Source organism: Dermacentor andersoni, chromosome 11 (genome assembly GCF_023375885.2).
Source record: "Dermacentor andersoni chromosome 11, qqDerAnde1_hic_scaffold, whole genome shotgun sequence".
NCBI classification, from domain to species: domain Eukaryota; kingdom Metazoa; phylum Arthropoda; class Arachnida; order Ixodida; family Ixodidae; genus Dermacentor; species Dermacentor andersoni.
The window spans coordinates 54,802,136-54,813,527 of NC_092824.1; positions in this window are offsets into that span (position 1 = coordinate 54,802,136).

Sequence of the window (11,392 nt, forward strand, 5' to 3'; positions counted from 1 at the left end):
GGACACCATTTTAAGCAGGGCTGACGGGCATTCAGACATCTTTAAATTAAGCTCACTCCATCAATGTTCAGGAACAAGCAAAAAAAAGTGTAATGCTTTCTACCGGAAATATAAAAAAAAAAATGCTTCCTTGCGTCGAGTGTATCTATGGTCTTCTGGCATCAATTTTTTTCTTCTCGGTGTGCTCTGTTGTTGAAGATAAGGTTACATCGCTTCCGCCGGCACGCGCAGTCGTAGGAAAAAAAATATTAAATTATGGGGTTTAACGTGCCAAAACCACTTTCTGATTATGAGGCACGCCGTAGTGGAGGACTCCGGAAATTTCGACCACCTGGGGATCTTTAACGTGCACCTAAATCTAAGTACACGGGCGTTTTCGCATTTCGCCCCCATCGAAATGCGGCCGCTGTGGCCGGGATTCGATCCCGCGACCTCGTGCTCAGCAGCCCAACACCATAGCCACTGAGCAACCACGGCGGGTTCAGTCGTAGGAGGGACTAATGGCTCGAACATATTACGCAGATCCTACGCACTGTGACAACAGATAGAAGCGAAGCATTCCATGCTGGATGCTTTGGTTGACGATAATTAGCGGTAATGTTGACGGGTAAAGCCTAATTTCTTCAAGGTTTAGTCTAACAGGAGAGCGGTGAGTTGATGTTAAACGTTACCTTGCGGGCACCACTGCTGTCTGCGTAGTACACAGAACACACAGGGAGAGGTGTTTGCTTGAGGTGGTGGTGTGCGCCATGTTTCATAACCTATGAGATGAGAGGGTTGAGCATAGTCATTGCCTCACGTGGCACATAGCATTATGGCAGAAGTATTAAACTTGAATTGGATTATGGGAGCGTACGTGCCAAAACCACAATCGGATTATGAGGCACGCCGTAGTGGCGGACTCCGGATTCATTTTGACAGCGTGATGTTCTTTAACTTGTCCCAAAATCTAAGTGCATGTCCGTTTTCTATTTCGCCCCCGTGGAAATGCGGCTGCCGTGATTGGGATCAAATCCACGACCTCTAGCAATGCCAACGTCCGCTTGAGATACTTGCATGGTGTTTATTTTTCAGAAATAGCAGCAGCGTACTCTGTCCTACTTTGAAGTTAAGCTAATCCAGTTTACCCGCAACCGCCGTCGTATAGTAGTGGGGTTTGCTCGCCTTCTCACGTTTTCTTGATTGATTAAAGTTTTTTTTTAAATTCATGTTGTTAAGGACTAGGTAACTGAACGTTTATTTGCTTTGGCTTCATTCGCGTGCAAAATATCCATTAAAGCCAAACCAACTTGGAATGGTTTAAAGCTGCGGGGCAACGCAGCGTTCGAATTTTTGCTTCTGGAGAACTTCTGCTATAAAGGGGCGCACCAAGCTTGGGCAAAACACGGCAGCGCGTGGCAAGAACTGTCTTCGCCGTATCGTATGCTGTGAAGCGTCAAACGTGGCCCGACTTTCTACTAACGCGAATTCGCTCATTGTAAGTGAAAACTATTCGGCTTTTTAGTTTAACTCATAATCGGGAACATCGCGCATTGGCAAATTGGCAAACACGGAGTTTCTTGGCGCACGCGGAGCAAATTTCGCTGCGTCACGTCAGAGGGCAGCCGGCGCCGCTAAGATAGCGCTCGCCGTGCTCATGACAATTTCGCCGTGCCCTGTTATGTGATTACTGTACGAAAATAGTGAACTAAGGAAGGACAGCTTCGCAACCACTAATAACGGGTTTTCATTACCTTCATCGATCAGGGACCGCCCCTCCACTCCAACATATCGCACAGCCGACCACAACAAGGTCGGTACAGTAACTTCCTCTGAAGTGGTCCGAGCAGAGGCTGCAGCCATTGTACGTCTGCTCCCATGTCAGACCCGCCAGGACTCCCCATTTAGCCTAATTTGGCCATATGTCCCATTTTAAGAATGGGCCAAATACCGCGTGTTCGTGGTTAAAGAACAGCTGAAAGGGAAGCTAAAGTTGACAGTACGAAGAAGTGACGAAAAGTTTTGTCCTGCTAGGCACATGATAAAAAACGAAGCCAACCTATGTCGTCCTATAGGTAAGTTGAATTCCTTGATGTAATTAAAAAGGCACAAATGTGGGTGTTACGAAAGTGATTTTTTTTGGTGCGGGGGGGGGGGGGGGGCTTTTGCCACGTTCATAAACCTTCAAAGGTGTTAACGTCACAACGCAAAGCTGGTCACCGGAATTCTCTGCAGCGTAACCGGTTTGCGCAGCAAGCATTGAAATACCTTCGTAAGACATAAATTGCAAGTTTTCAACTCGTGGAAAATATAAACAGCAACCGCTACCATATACCGAAGCGAAAAATCCGTTTGCGCGTCTGAGCATCAATCGGCACATGCGCAACTTTCAACAAGTCGCTTCATTTCCTTACAATACCGCAGAAAAATGCGCCGCGCCAAACAAAAGAACATATTCCACTTGAAAACAACCACGGAAGATCTTCCGTTTCATCCTGTAGCTGTGTTGATAAGCATAGCGCTTGTTTCTTAATAACGACTGCCGAAAAAGTGCGCTTACCTCCAGTTCGCTGGGAAACGGAACGGTTTCGCCTTGTGTTCTTCCCCGAGTTGCGACACCACGCAGCAGTGCAGCAAGCCTTGTATCCTTTCTTCAGTTTTCCTGACATTGGCGTAACAATCGGAGGCACAGACATTTTGTAACTGCTGAGCATACGAAAAAAACTTGCACCCGCATAGAAAGCGGCTGGAGCAGACGAAGGCAGTCGAAGCGACAAGAGAGAATGCGCCGCCCGTTGGCACTATAAATGAAGCGAAAAAGAAAATAGCCGAAAACCCATTTTATTTCCACACATAGTTCCATCACTTCGATTGAATGATACACAGGTTGAAAAGAAAAGCCACATATGCAAAAGCTATTGAATTTTCCTTTGGCTACCACAGTCATGGCGACCATTTATTGCCAATGCGAAAACTGTAGCCCCACTATCTCTGCCCAGCAGTCTACGTGTGCGCCACGGATGTGCCTTGATACGGCGACGTCACGACAATGACAGCGTCGACAAAGAAATACGCCTCCAATGCTTGCACTGACCCTTTTCGCGAAGCAGTTTGCTCTAGAGAAATCAGATGGCGCTTTCGGCGGCATGCCGCACGTTGCCACAGTGAAGGCGCACGAATACAAAACCATTAGCCCTTCTGCCCCGCTTCTGTGCGATCAGCTGTCGGAAATGCGACTGGGTTTTGGCTAATAAACTGTGCTCCATTCATGCTGCAAAATATTGACACGTGTACTTATCTGGCGACCACGTTTCGCCACCTAACAAATGTAATCGCACAGCGCGGGACGCGCTTGCATGTATCCGAAGTTTCTGGAAAGTTATCGATGCTTCTACCCGGCTGTCTGTTGTCGCCGAACGTTGTGTTATCTGATTTCATCGTGTGACGCGAATGGTGTAGAACATTGTGGAAGGCGCGCGGGTCCGAACGATTAGTCTGGAACATTCGACGCCTGCTGTATAAAAGCCGACGCACTTGCCTCGCTGATCAGATTTCCGACGATCGCCGACTGTGTTCGCTGCTTTCGTTGTGCTATAAGTGTAGCCTGTTTTGTGGGCACAGGTTCGCCCAATAAAATCTAGTTTTGTCTTTCACAGTATTGCTACTGTGTTCTTATCGTCACCACCACGTGACAATATTTAGCGGGGTAGTTAAGACGCGTGCAGTGGTTGGATGAAAAAGATTGTGGCTGAAATATTAAGGACTGGAATGAATCTGTGCGTCCAAGTTGACGGACCACTGCTACGTAAGGACTGCCTGTGCTGTCGACTGTTCGTGGTCAACGGCGTCCCTCAAAGATAAAAAAAAAATCACTCGTCAGCCAACATTGCAGCACTGACCAAGAAAAGACTTCAAACACGGAACACCTCCGCGAGTACCTCTAGTTGGGCAATGACAAAGAAAGTAGCGCCTCTTCTTGGCATATAGTAAGTTTCACACACCCGCCCCAGCTCACACGCAAATTCACGCCCACTCAATCGCCAACGCTTGAACAATAAGTTAACGGGCGCACACTTGAATCAATGCGCCGAAGCATGGGTGACGACGACAACACCGACAGCGCACGCTAATGTTGGTCCCCACAGTGAGCGAGTTACTAGCGATAATACGTATTTGCCACAAGCTATGGCAGCATACAGAATATCTACTTTACAAGCCTTGTGCATAGGAAGAGCAAGTTTATCTCAACTGAGCCCACCCAAGAGATAAGCAGACAATAAACGATCAGATAGTGGCCCCACTGTGAACTTTACTGAGTCAGAAACGTGACAAATCTCCGATGAAATGTATTTGCTAAATAAAAACGAAGAGCTAAACACACTGACCGTGATTCGATAAAACATATTAAATTAGGGTGTTTTACAGGCCAAAACAACTTTTTGATTATGAGGCACGCCGTAGAACACTCCGGAAATTTCGTGCACCTGGGGTTCTTTAACGTGCACCTAAATCTAAGTACACGGGTGTTTTTTCGCATTTCGCCCCATCTAAATGTAGCCGCCGTGGCCGGGATTCGATCCCGCGACCTCGTGCTCAGCAGCCGAACACCATAGCCACTGAGCAACAACGGCGAATGTGATTCGATTCGCAAGCGGAAAGATGGGATAGCTTGGAATACATATTTAGCCCCGCTTTGATTACAAGCACCTATACGCTGCTCGCGCTTTTAGACAAAGCGTAATGAGCTCAGAAAGGGCTTACATGTTTATGCAGCAGGTTGTGAGAAACAGAAAGCTGCATCGGCAGTTTTTTATGTTGCTTTACAATTTTATGATTGAAGCTAACTATAATTAAGACAATTTATCTAGTTAGGCATGGTTAAAAAAATTCTTAGCATCTCCAAGCGACGGCAAATAACATCACCTTGGTTCTGTCCAGCTACGTGGCATTTGCATATATTTAATGCTTGGCTCAAGATACGTGGGACACCCTGCATATGACCGATAAAGCGAAAAATCCGGTGTTAACACCCGATGGTACCAAAGCGATGTGACCAGGTGGAGATGTCACGTTTGAAATGATGGTGAAACGTGATTACCTCATCAGCTATAATGGTGCGTGATGACGTCGTCACATCAAAGGTCGCGTGATGACATAATCTCGCCAAGCGTTACGTCAGGTGATAACGGCATCGCAACGTCCCATTATTGCCTGATGAGTTCAAGTGATGACATCAACACATCAAACACGACGTCACGCGATGACATCATATTGAAGTGTCGGTGTAACCTGATGACGTCATGTGATGGCTCTTGGAGAAGGTGCGCACTGCATCCTTCTCGTTTCTTTGTACTGGCTCCGGGATCGGCCCACGGTGAAGTAACGTGATTACGTAATCACTTCAAATGTCGCGCGATGACGTCATCATACCAAAGGTCACGCGATGAGATCATCAAGTCAAACGTTACGCTGTGTGATAACGACATCGTCAAGTGACAATATCGCCTCATGACGTCATCACGTCAAGCATGACGTCACGCGAAGACGTTATCTTCAAGTGACAATATCGGCAGATTACGCAATCTGCTGCATCTTGGAGAACCAGCACATGCGCTTCTCGCTTCTTTGCATCATCTTCGGGATTTGCCAACATTTTTGCGTGAGCATAGGTCGCACACGCAAACACGAAAAATCCCGACCAAATGGAGGCTAACAACTTCGCTGTAAAACGAAAGTCTGTGACCAGTGGTGGAACTGAACATGTGCCGTTGGGCCGTGCAGCCCGATGCTCTAACCATTAAGTCACGATCGCACGCATACCTTCCTTTGTTCTAAACATATCGCGCATACTTGCCTCAGCAGTTTCCCGCCTTCACTCCTCGTTGCAGCTCGCGATTTGGGGCGCTCCGTTAGAGTGCAAAGTGTTCGAGATCGGCTAACCTTCCATAGTACTTTACTCGTAGTAGTTTATACTGCGTAAAAAGTAAGTCACGTTTTACTGCCTTCAGGATATACTTAGGTTGATTCTGTTTATACATTTCTTCACCGTAGTAGAAATGCCACCATCGCTTACAATACACCGCATGGCAGAGACATGGTATGTACCCCCTTGTTACCCGCCGTGGTTGCTCAGTGGCTATGGTGTTAGGCTGCTGAGCACGAGGTCGCGGGATCGAATCCCGGCCGCGGCGGCCGCATTTCGATGGGGGCGAAATGCGAAAACACCCGTGTACTTAGATTTAGGTGCACGTTAAAGAACCCCAGGTGGTCAAAAATTTCCGGAGTCCCCCACTACGGCGTGCCTCATAATCCGAAAGTGGTTTTGGCACGTAAAACCCCGCAATTTAATTTTTTTTACCCCCTTGTACATCACTTACTCACAGATAAGTTCGTGAAGCGTGCGCGCCTCTCTTACGCTCGTTACATAGTCGTGCTGAATAAAACAATTACATACATATGCGGTAAACGGCTGCAGTATAAATTATTCAATCGCTGTCATATGGTTGTCGTCAACATGTCATCGTCTTGCTGCTGTCGTCACACAGGCAGGTGCGCTAGCGTCGCACATAATAAATCGATATCCACAAATACGTTGGTCCACTTTGTAATGCTTTGAGGGACAACCCAAACTATGCTGCGTAGCTAGCTACTTGCAAAGTTCTTCGTATAACAGCGATTCCCACAGTGTGCGGGATCTACACAATCGTTGCAACATCAATTACATGGGCGCTTCCAGCAAACCTCCTTCGTCACTGTCGGCATCGGTGTTGCCGTGGGGCTTCGCATATGTTTAGCTACACGTATGCCTTCATTTCCTTATTGACGTTTTAGCAACAATGCGTACGCACGTACAATGCAGGTCACTTGGTGGTAAATAATGTCAATGAGTCATTTGGCTGGACTTTACTAATCTAAAAGCCTTAAAATAGGTCATTACAGACACCAAACCGCCAAGCTCCTGAAACCACTTAAGTGGTTCAAATATGTACTTTAGGGCATCGCGTGTGTACGTACGACTTTTAATTCTGTGTTGCCTCACAGACCTTGCATCTACGCAGACATTTCGGACATCCATGCACGTTTTTCACACTCTACTCATATGCAAAGAGCATTAGCGGGTCAGCCGGCACTCCCCATGCGTCTGCGCATGGTGAGAAACTAATACCGAAAGGATTATCAGCAGTACTTATTTCAGAGATCGTTTGAGGAAGTCCAAGAAAAACACGGTTTGGGGTAATCTAAGAAGATGTGCTGATTAGGTTAAGCTTTGTTACATATGGTGCAGTTAACCCACCACGCAACAAGGAAACTCTTGCTTTGTTGCTAGGAATTCAGGCCTTAAGTTATAAGTCGTGCGAGATACAGATAGCGGCAGAAAACATCAACATCGCGATATAGTTTCCTTCTCATCGAAGAAGACAATCCAAACGAAAAATATGGTTTCAGTAAACAAAAGGAGATAGCTTGGCATAATAAATCAGTTGGTGTGGGTGTTCGTTCAGTTCATGAAAAGACCACCCACTCTAGGAAGGAAGAACTTCATCTCACTAGAATAACAGTACGCAGAAATACATCACTTTGATCCCGTAAAAAAAAAAAAAGATCCTACTAACAGTCAGTCTCAACAAGTAATGTATCAGTCCGTGGACCCCATTGTTCACCGAATAAAACAAGTTAAACAGGTTAGTTCTTTCCCAAGTTGATATCCGCATATGTATCACAAACAATGTATGAAATCTGTGCACCGAAATGTATGCCATGCATAACACTTCTAGTAAACCACTTCATGAGAAGCCTCCCCCCCCCCAAAAAAAAAAGAAGACACCAAGGACAACATAGGGGAAATTACTTGTACTATCCCCTGTGTTTTCCTTGGCCTCCTTGTTTGTTGACTTCTTATGATATAATTAATAAAATCGGACCCCTAGGTTAAGCCCTTTTCTTCTCGTCAGTAGTATACCACTTGTAGTATATGATACACTTTCGTCACTAAAAGCAAATAGTTAACACAAACTTTTAAAAACGTCGAAAAATTATGTCCGCCCAACTTTTCTGTCTGATCTCTAATTCTTTTTGTTTCTTTGATTCAATAATCTGCACCATCACTACAACGTTGTACTGGCACCACAAGATATTTACTAGGGATTGCGCTCCAGCTCAAGCTTGCCAAAATCCTAGGCAGTTACTAAAGCTGGCAGCACTTCTAGTTGCGGCAAGAAAAGAAACATTCGCTTTCATAGTTTTATGCCCAGTCTCTGAATCTCTGAAAAAAAAGAACACCATGTTATGCGCCTAAGCCAGGACACTAGTCTCGATTACTAAATAGATAAATCCACGAAATGATTGACTTTTGACTGCTTTCGAACAAACTGGCTGAAAATACAGTGCAAACAAAGGATATCGCAGGGACCATCTTAGTTTTGCTGCTGACTCCACTTCTTTACTCACGCTTAATTTCCTAATAATTATAAAGTCTGCAGTGTAATCTTTGTACAACATTCTTACTTCATCTGTTATCACTCTACTAGTTTCAACATGTTCTGGTAGCAACATTATGACATCATGGACAACTCTATCAACAGCTTTTTCAGGATGAATTTGCATCATGGCAACTTGCCTCCTCGTTTCGTGACAATGCTTTGTGCGCCCTACCGCATTTTCTGTCTTAAACAAATTAGAAATCAGGCTGGTTTCATTGCTAGGAGACAGCCGTAGCATAGTATTTCACGTTCCGTTCATGAAGCGATAGCTTTGCGGCCACCCACTCTGTAATTTAATGATGTGCTTTTATAAGTGGTGCAAGTCGAATACTTTAAGCATAAGCATCCGGCTTACCGTACTGGGGACGTATTCTGGCACGATCACTCCTGGTGCAACCATCACGTTTGTTTGAAGCAGTGCTAAACGAGCCAATCAGTTCATTTGGTTGCTTCTCGTCCGGGGCATATATTGACGGACAATCACTTACCACGATACTATATCGTTTCGGCAGGCAGTACTAACCCAGCCAGGCAGTTCATTCGGTTTTGCTGAGTCAATAAGCGCGCACTGAAAGTCATATTGCATGAAGTGATTACGTCCCTGGTTCACCCAACTTTTTCTGCAAGTTTTCACGTCCGATAAATATGGTATTTCACCGCATCAGCCAAGGCAGACTCACTATCGCGTTTGCGTGAAGCATTGCTAACCCAACCAGACAGTTCAGTCCATTTTGCTCAGTCAATAAACGCACACGCGAAGTCATATTGCATTAAGTCAATACGATCCTGTTTACCCAAATTTTTGTACAAGTTTTCACGTCAGATAAACTTCACATCGGGCGCGGCACCGCTGTTTGTGGAGCCAGGATTCCAAGGAAAATGCGCACTCTTGCTACATTACAGAAACTCCATGGGCGCCCTGAGATGTTTACAACAGTTTTCCTGCAGTTCCCGAAGGGTACTCACCAAACGGTAACGAGATCCAATAATATTTATGTAAAACACCCAGAACGTATGTCTTTATATAGACTTTTTGTTTTCTGCTATTACGAAAATGAGAGTCCTCTCTTTTTTTTTTGCAAAGTATACTTCCCTATTCACTAAGTAGCTTGATAGAACACTAAGGTACAATGTAATGATTTTACCGCTAAACGAGTCGCAGTAAATCTGTGCGAAAAAGAGTCGCAACCGCAAAGTTGCCGCCAAGTTGCAACTTCTAATTTCTGTCAGGCTAAAAATATTCAAAAAGCGATGCGAAAACTAGCATTTACAAGTAGCAGGTACGTATGAAAAATGTGCAAAGGTCGTTCCGTATCTTTTGAAGAATGATCGTATGGTCATTTATAAAAGCTTTAGCTAATTTTTAGCTAATCTCCAAGCGCATCCTTAAAGGATGCGTTTGGAGCCACCTCAACTAAATCGCACCGCCAACTGGAGGAGACTCCCTATGGCGTTGACTGCGCGTCTCGTCTGAATTGCATTTGCTTGTTGGCACCTGCTCGCTGGCGCAAAGAAGGAACATGGCGGCGTCCTTGCAGTGGCCGATTTCACTACAAGGGCGCGATGGGGAGATTTATTTCCAATAGAATTGGTTATATTCCCTGAATGGCTATACCTCGGAAACTTTCTAGTGTGATACCCGCCGAGGTAGCTTAGTGCCTCAGGCGTGCCGTTGCTGAGCTCAAGGTCGTCCATTCAATCGCTGCCTCGTCGGCCGAATTTCGGTGGAAGCAAAATGGCAAAAAAAAAAAAAAATCGCTCGTGTACTAGGATTTATGAGCAGACTAAAAGACTCCAAATTGATAATGTTACTCCAGAATCCCCCATTGTATCGCACCTAATTATCAAAGTGGTCTTTCGGCACCTAAATCCCCTTCATTAAATTTATAGCGTGGTGGGCGAGTGAATTTTCAGAAGCATCAGTTTCAATCACTAAAAAAGTTGCTTGAGCAAGTGCTCGAAATCGTTACACGGCATTTCTCAGCCACGTTTCCCTGTGTCCAGGGAAAGTGCTACGTCACTCCGAGTTTGCATGTAAGCCAAATGGGGCTCATAATAATTTTAATGCATTGCGAAAATTATAACCTCTATAGCTATCATTATATTTGCAAATAAAACTGGGCCCAGGCATTTCCCCTATTTTTATGATGCGCAGTCTGTGGCATCACCCATAATAATTGCTTAACTAAACAAGACACCTTGACTTGATTGCCCAAAACTAAGGGGAATATTGTGGGTAATGCGTAGACGAAGTAAAAAGCGTCTGAGCTAAACGCAGTCTTTATAATAATTTATTTATTTGAGTAGCGCGAGGGCATTTAAGGTGTGCTTCACGAACGGGGCAAACAGGAATTTAGTACGCTTTCCTGGGAGAACTGTTACTGCTGCAGACACAAATTTTACTTAAAAACCGGGGGTAGCCTTTATATACGCTAACTTAAGTAGCCTTCCTAAATGGCAGTGTTTCTTAAAAAAAACAACGTCGCGTTTTCGCTGAAAAGGCGAACAATTTCACTGTGATAGCAAAGTATTAGACAACTACACATAGTGCCGTTCGTGGTTATATAGGCAGCATAATTCCAAGTGAACACTCCCTTTACTAAAGCTATCAAGCACGATGTCACGCCCACGATGGCAAACATGGACAACGCCCGCATGATGAAAAATGCTGGCATCAGGAATTAAACGCTTCGGGCTGCCTCTCGCTATAACGCCTGTCGGACACGTGACGTTACGCGATATCCTGCACAAGGCACGCGGGATAACAGTGCTAGTGAAGTGACAAGCGATCGCGGCTCGCCTATACATGTAGATGTAGGAATATACCTCCAAGATACAAAACACGGCGAGCGTCTGCACTCAAGCACGCAAAGAACCACGCGCAGCCACTGCCGCCCGCCTCCACATTCATCTCCTATCTCATACATACATAC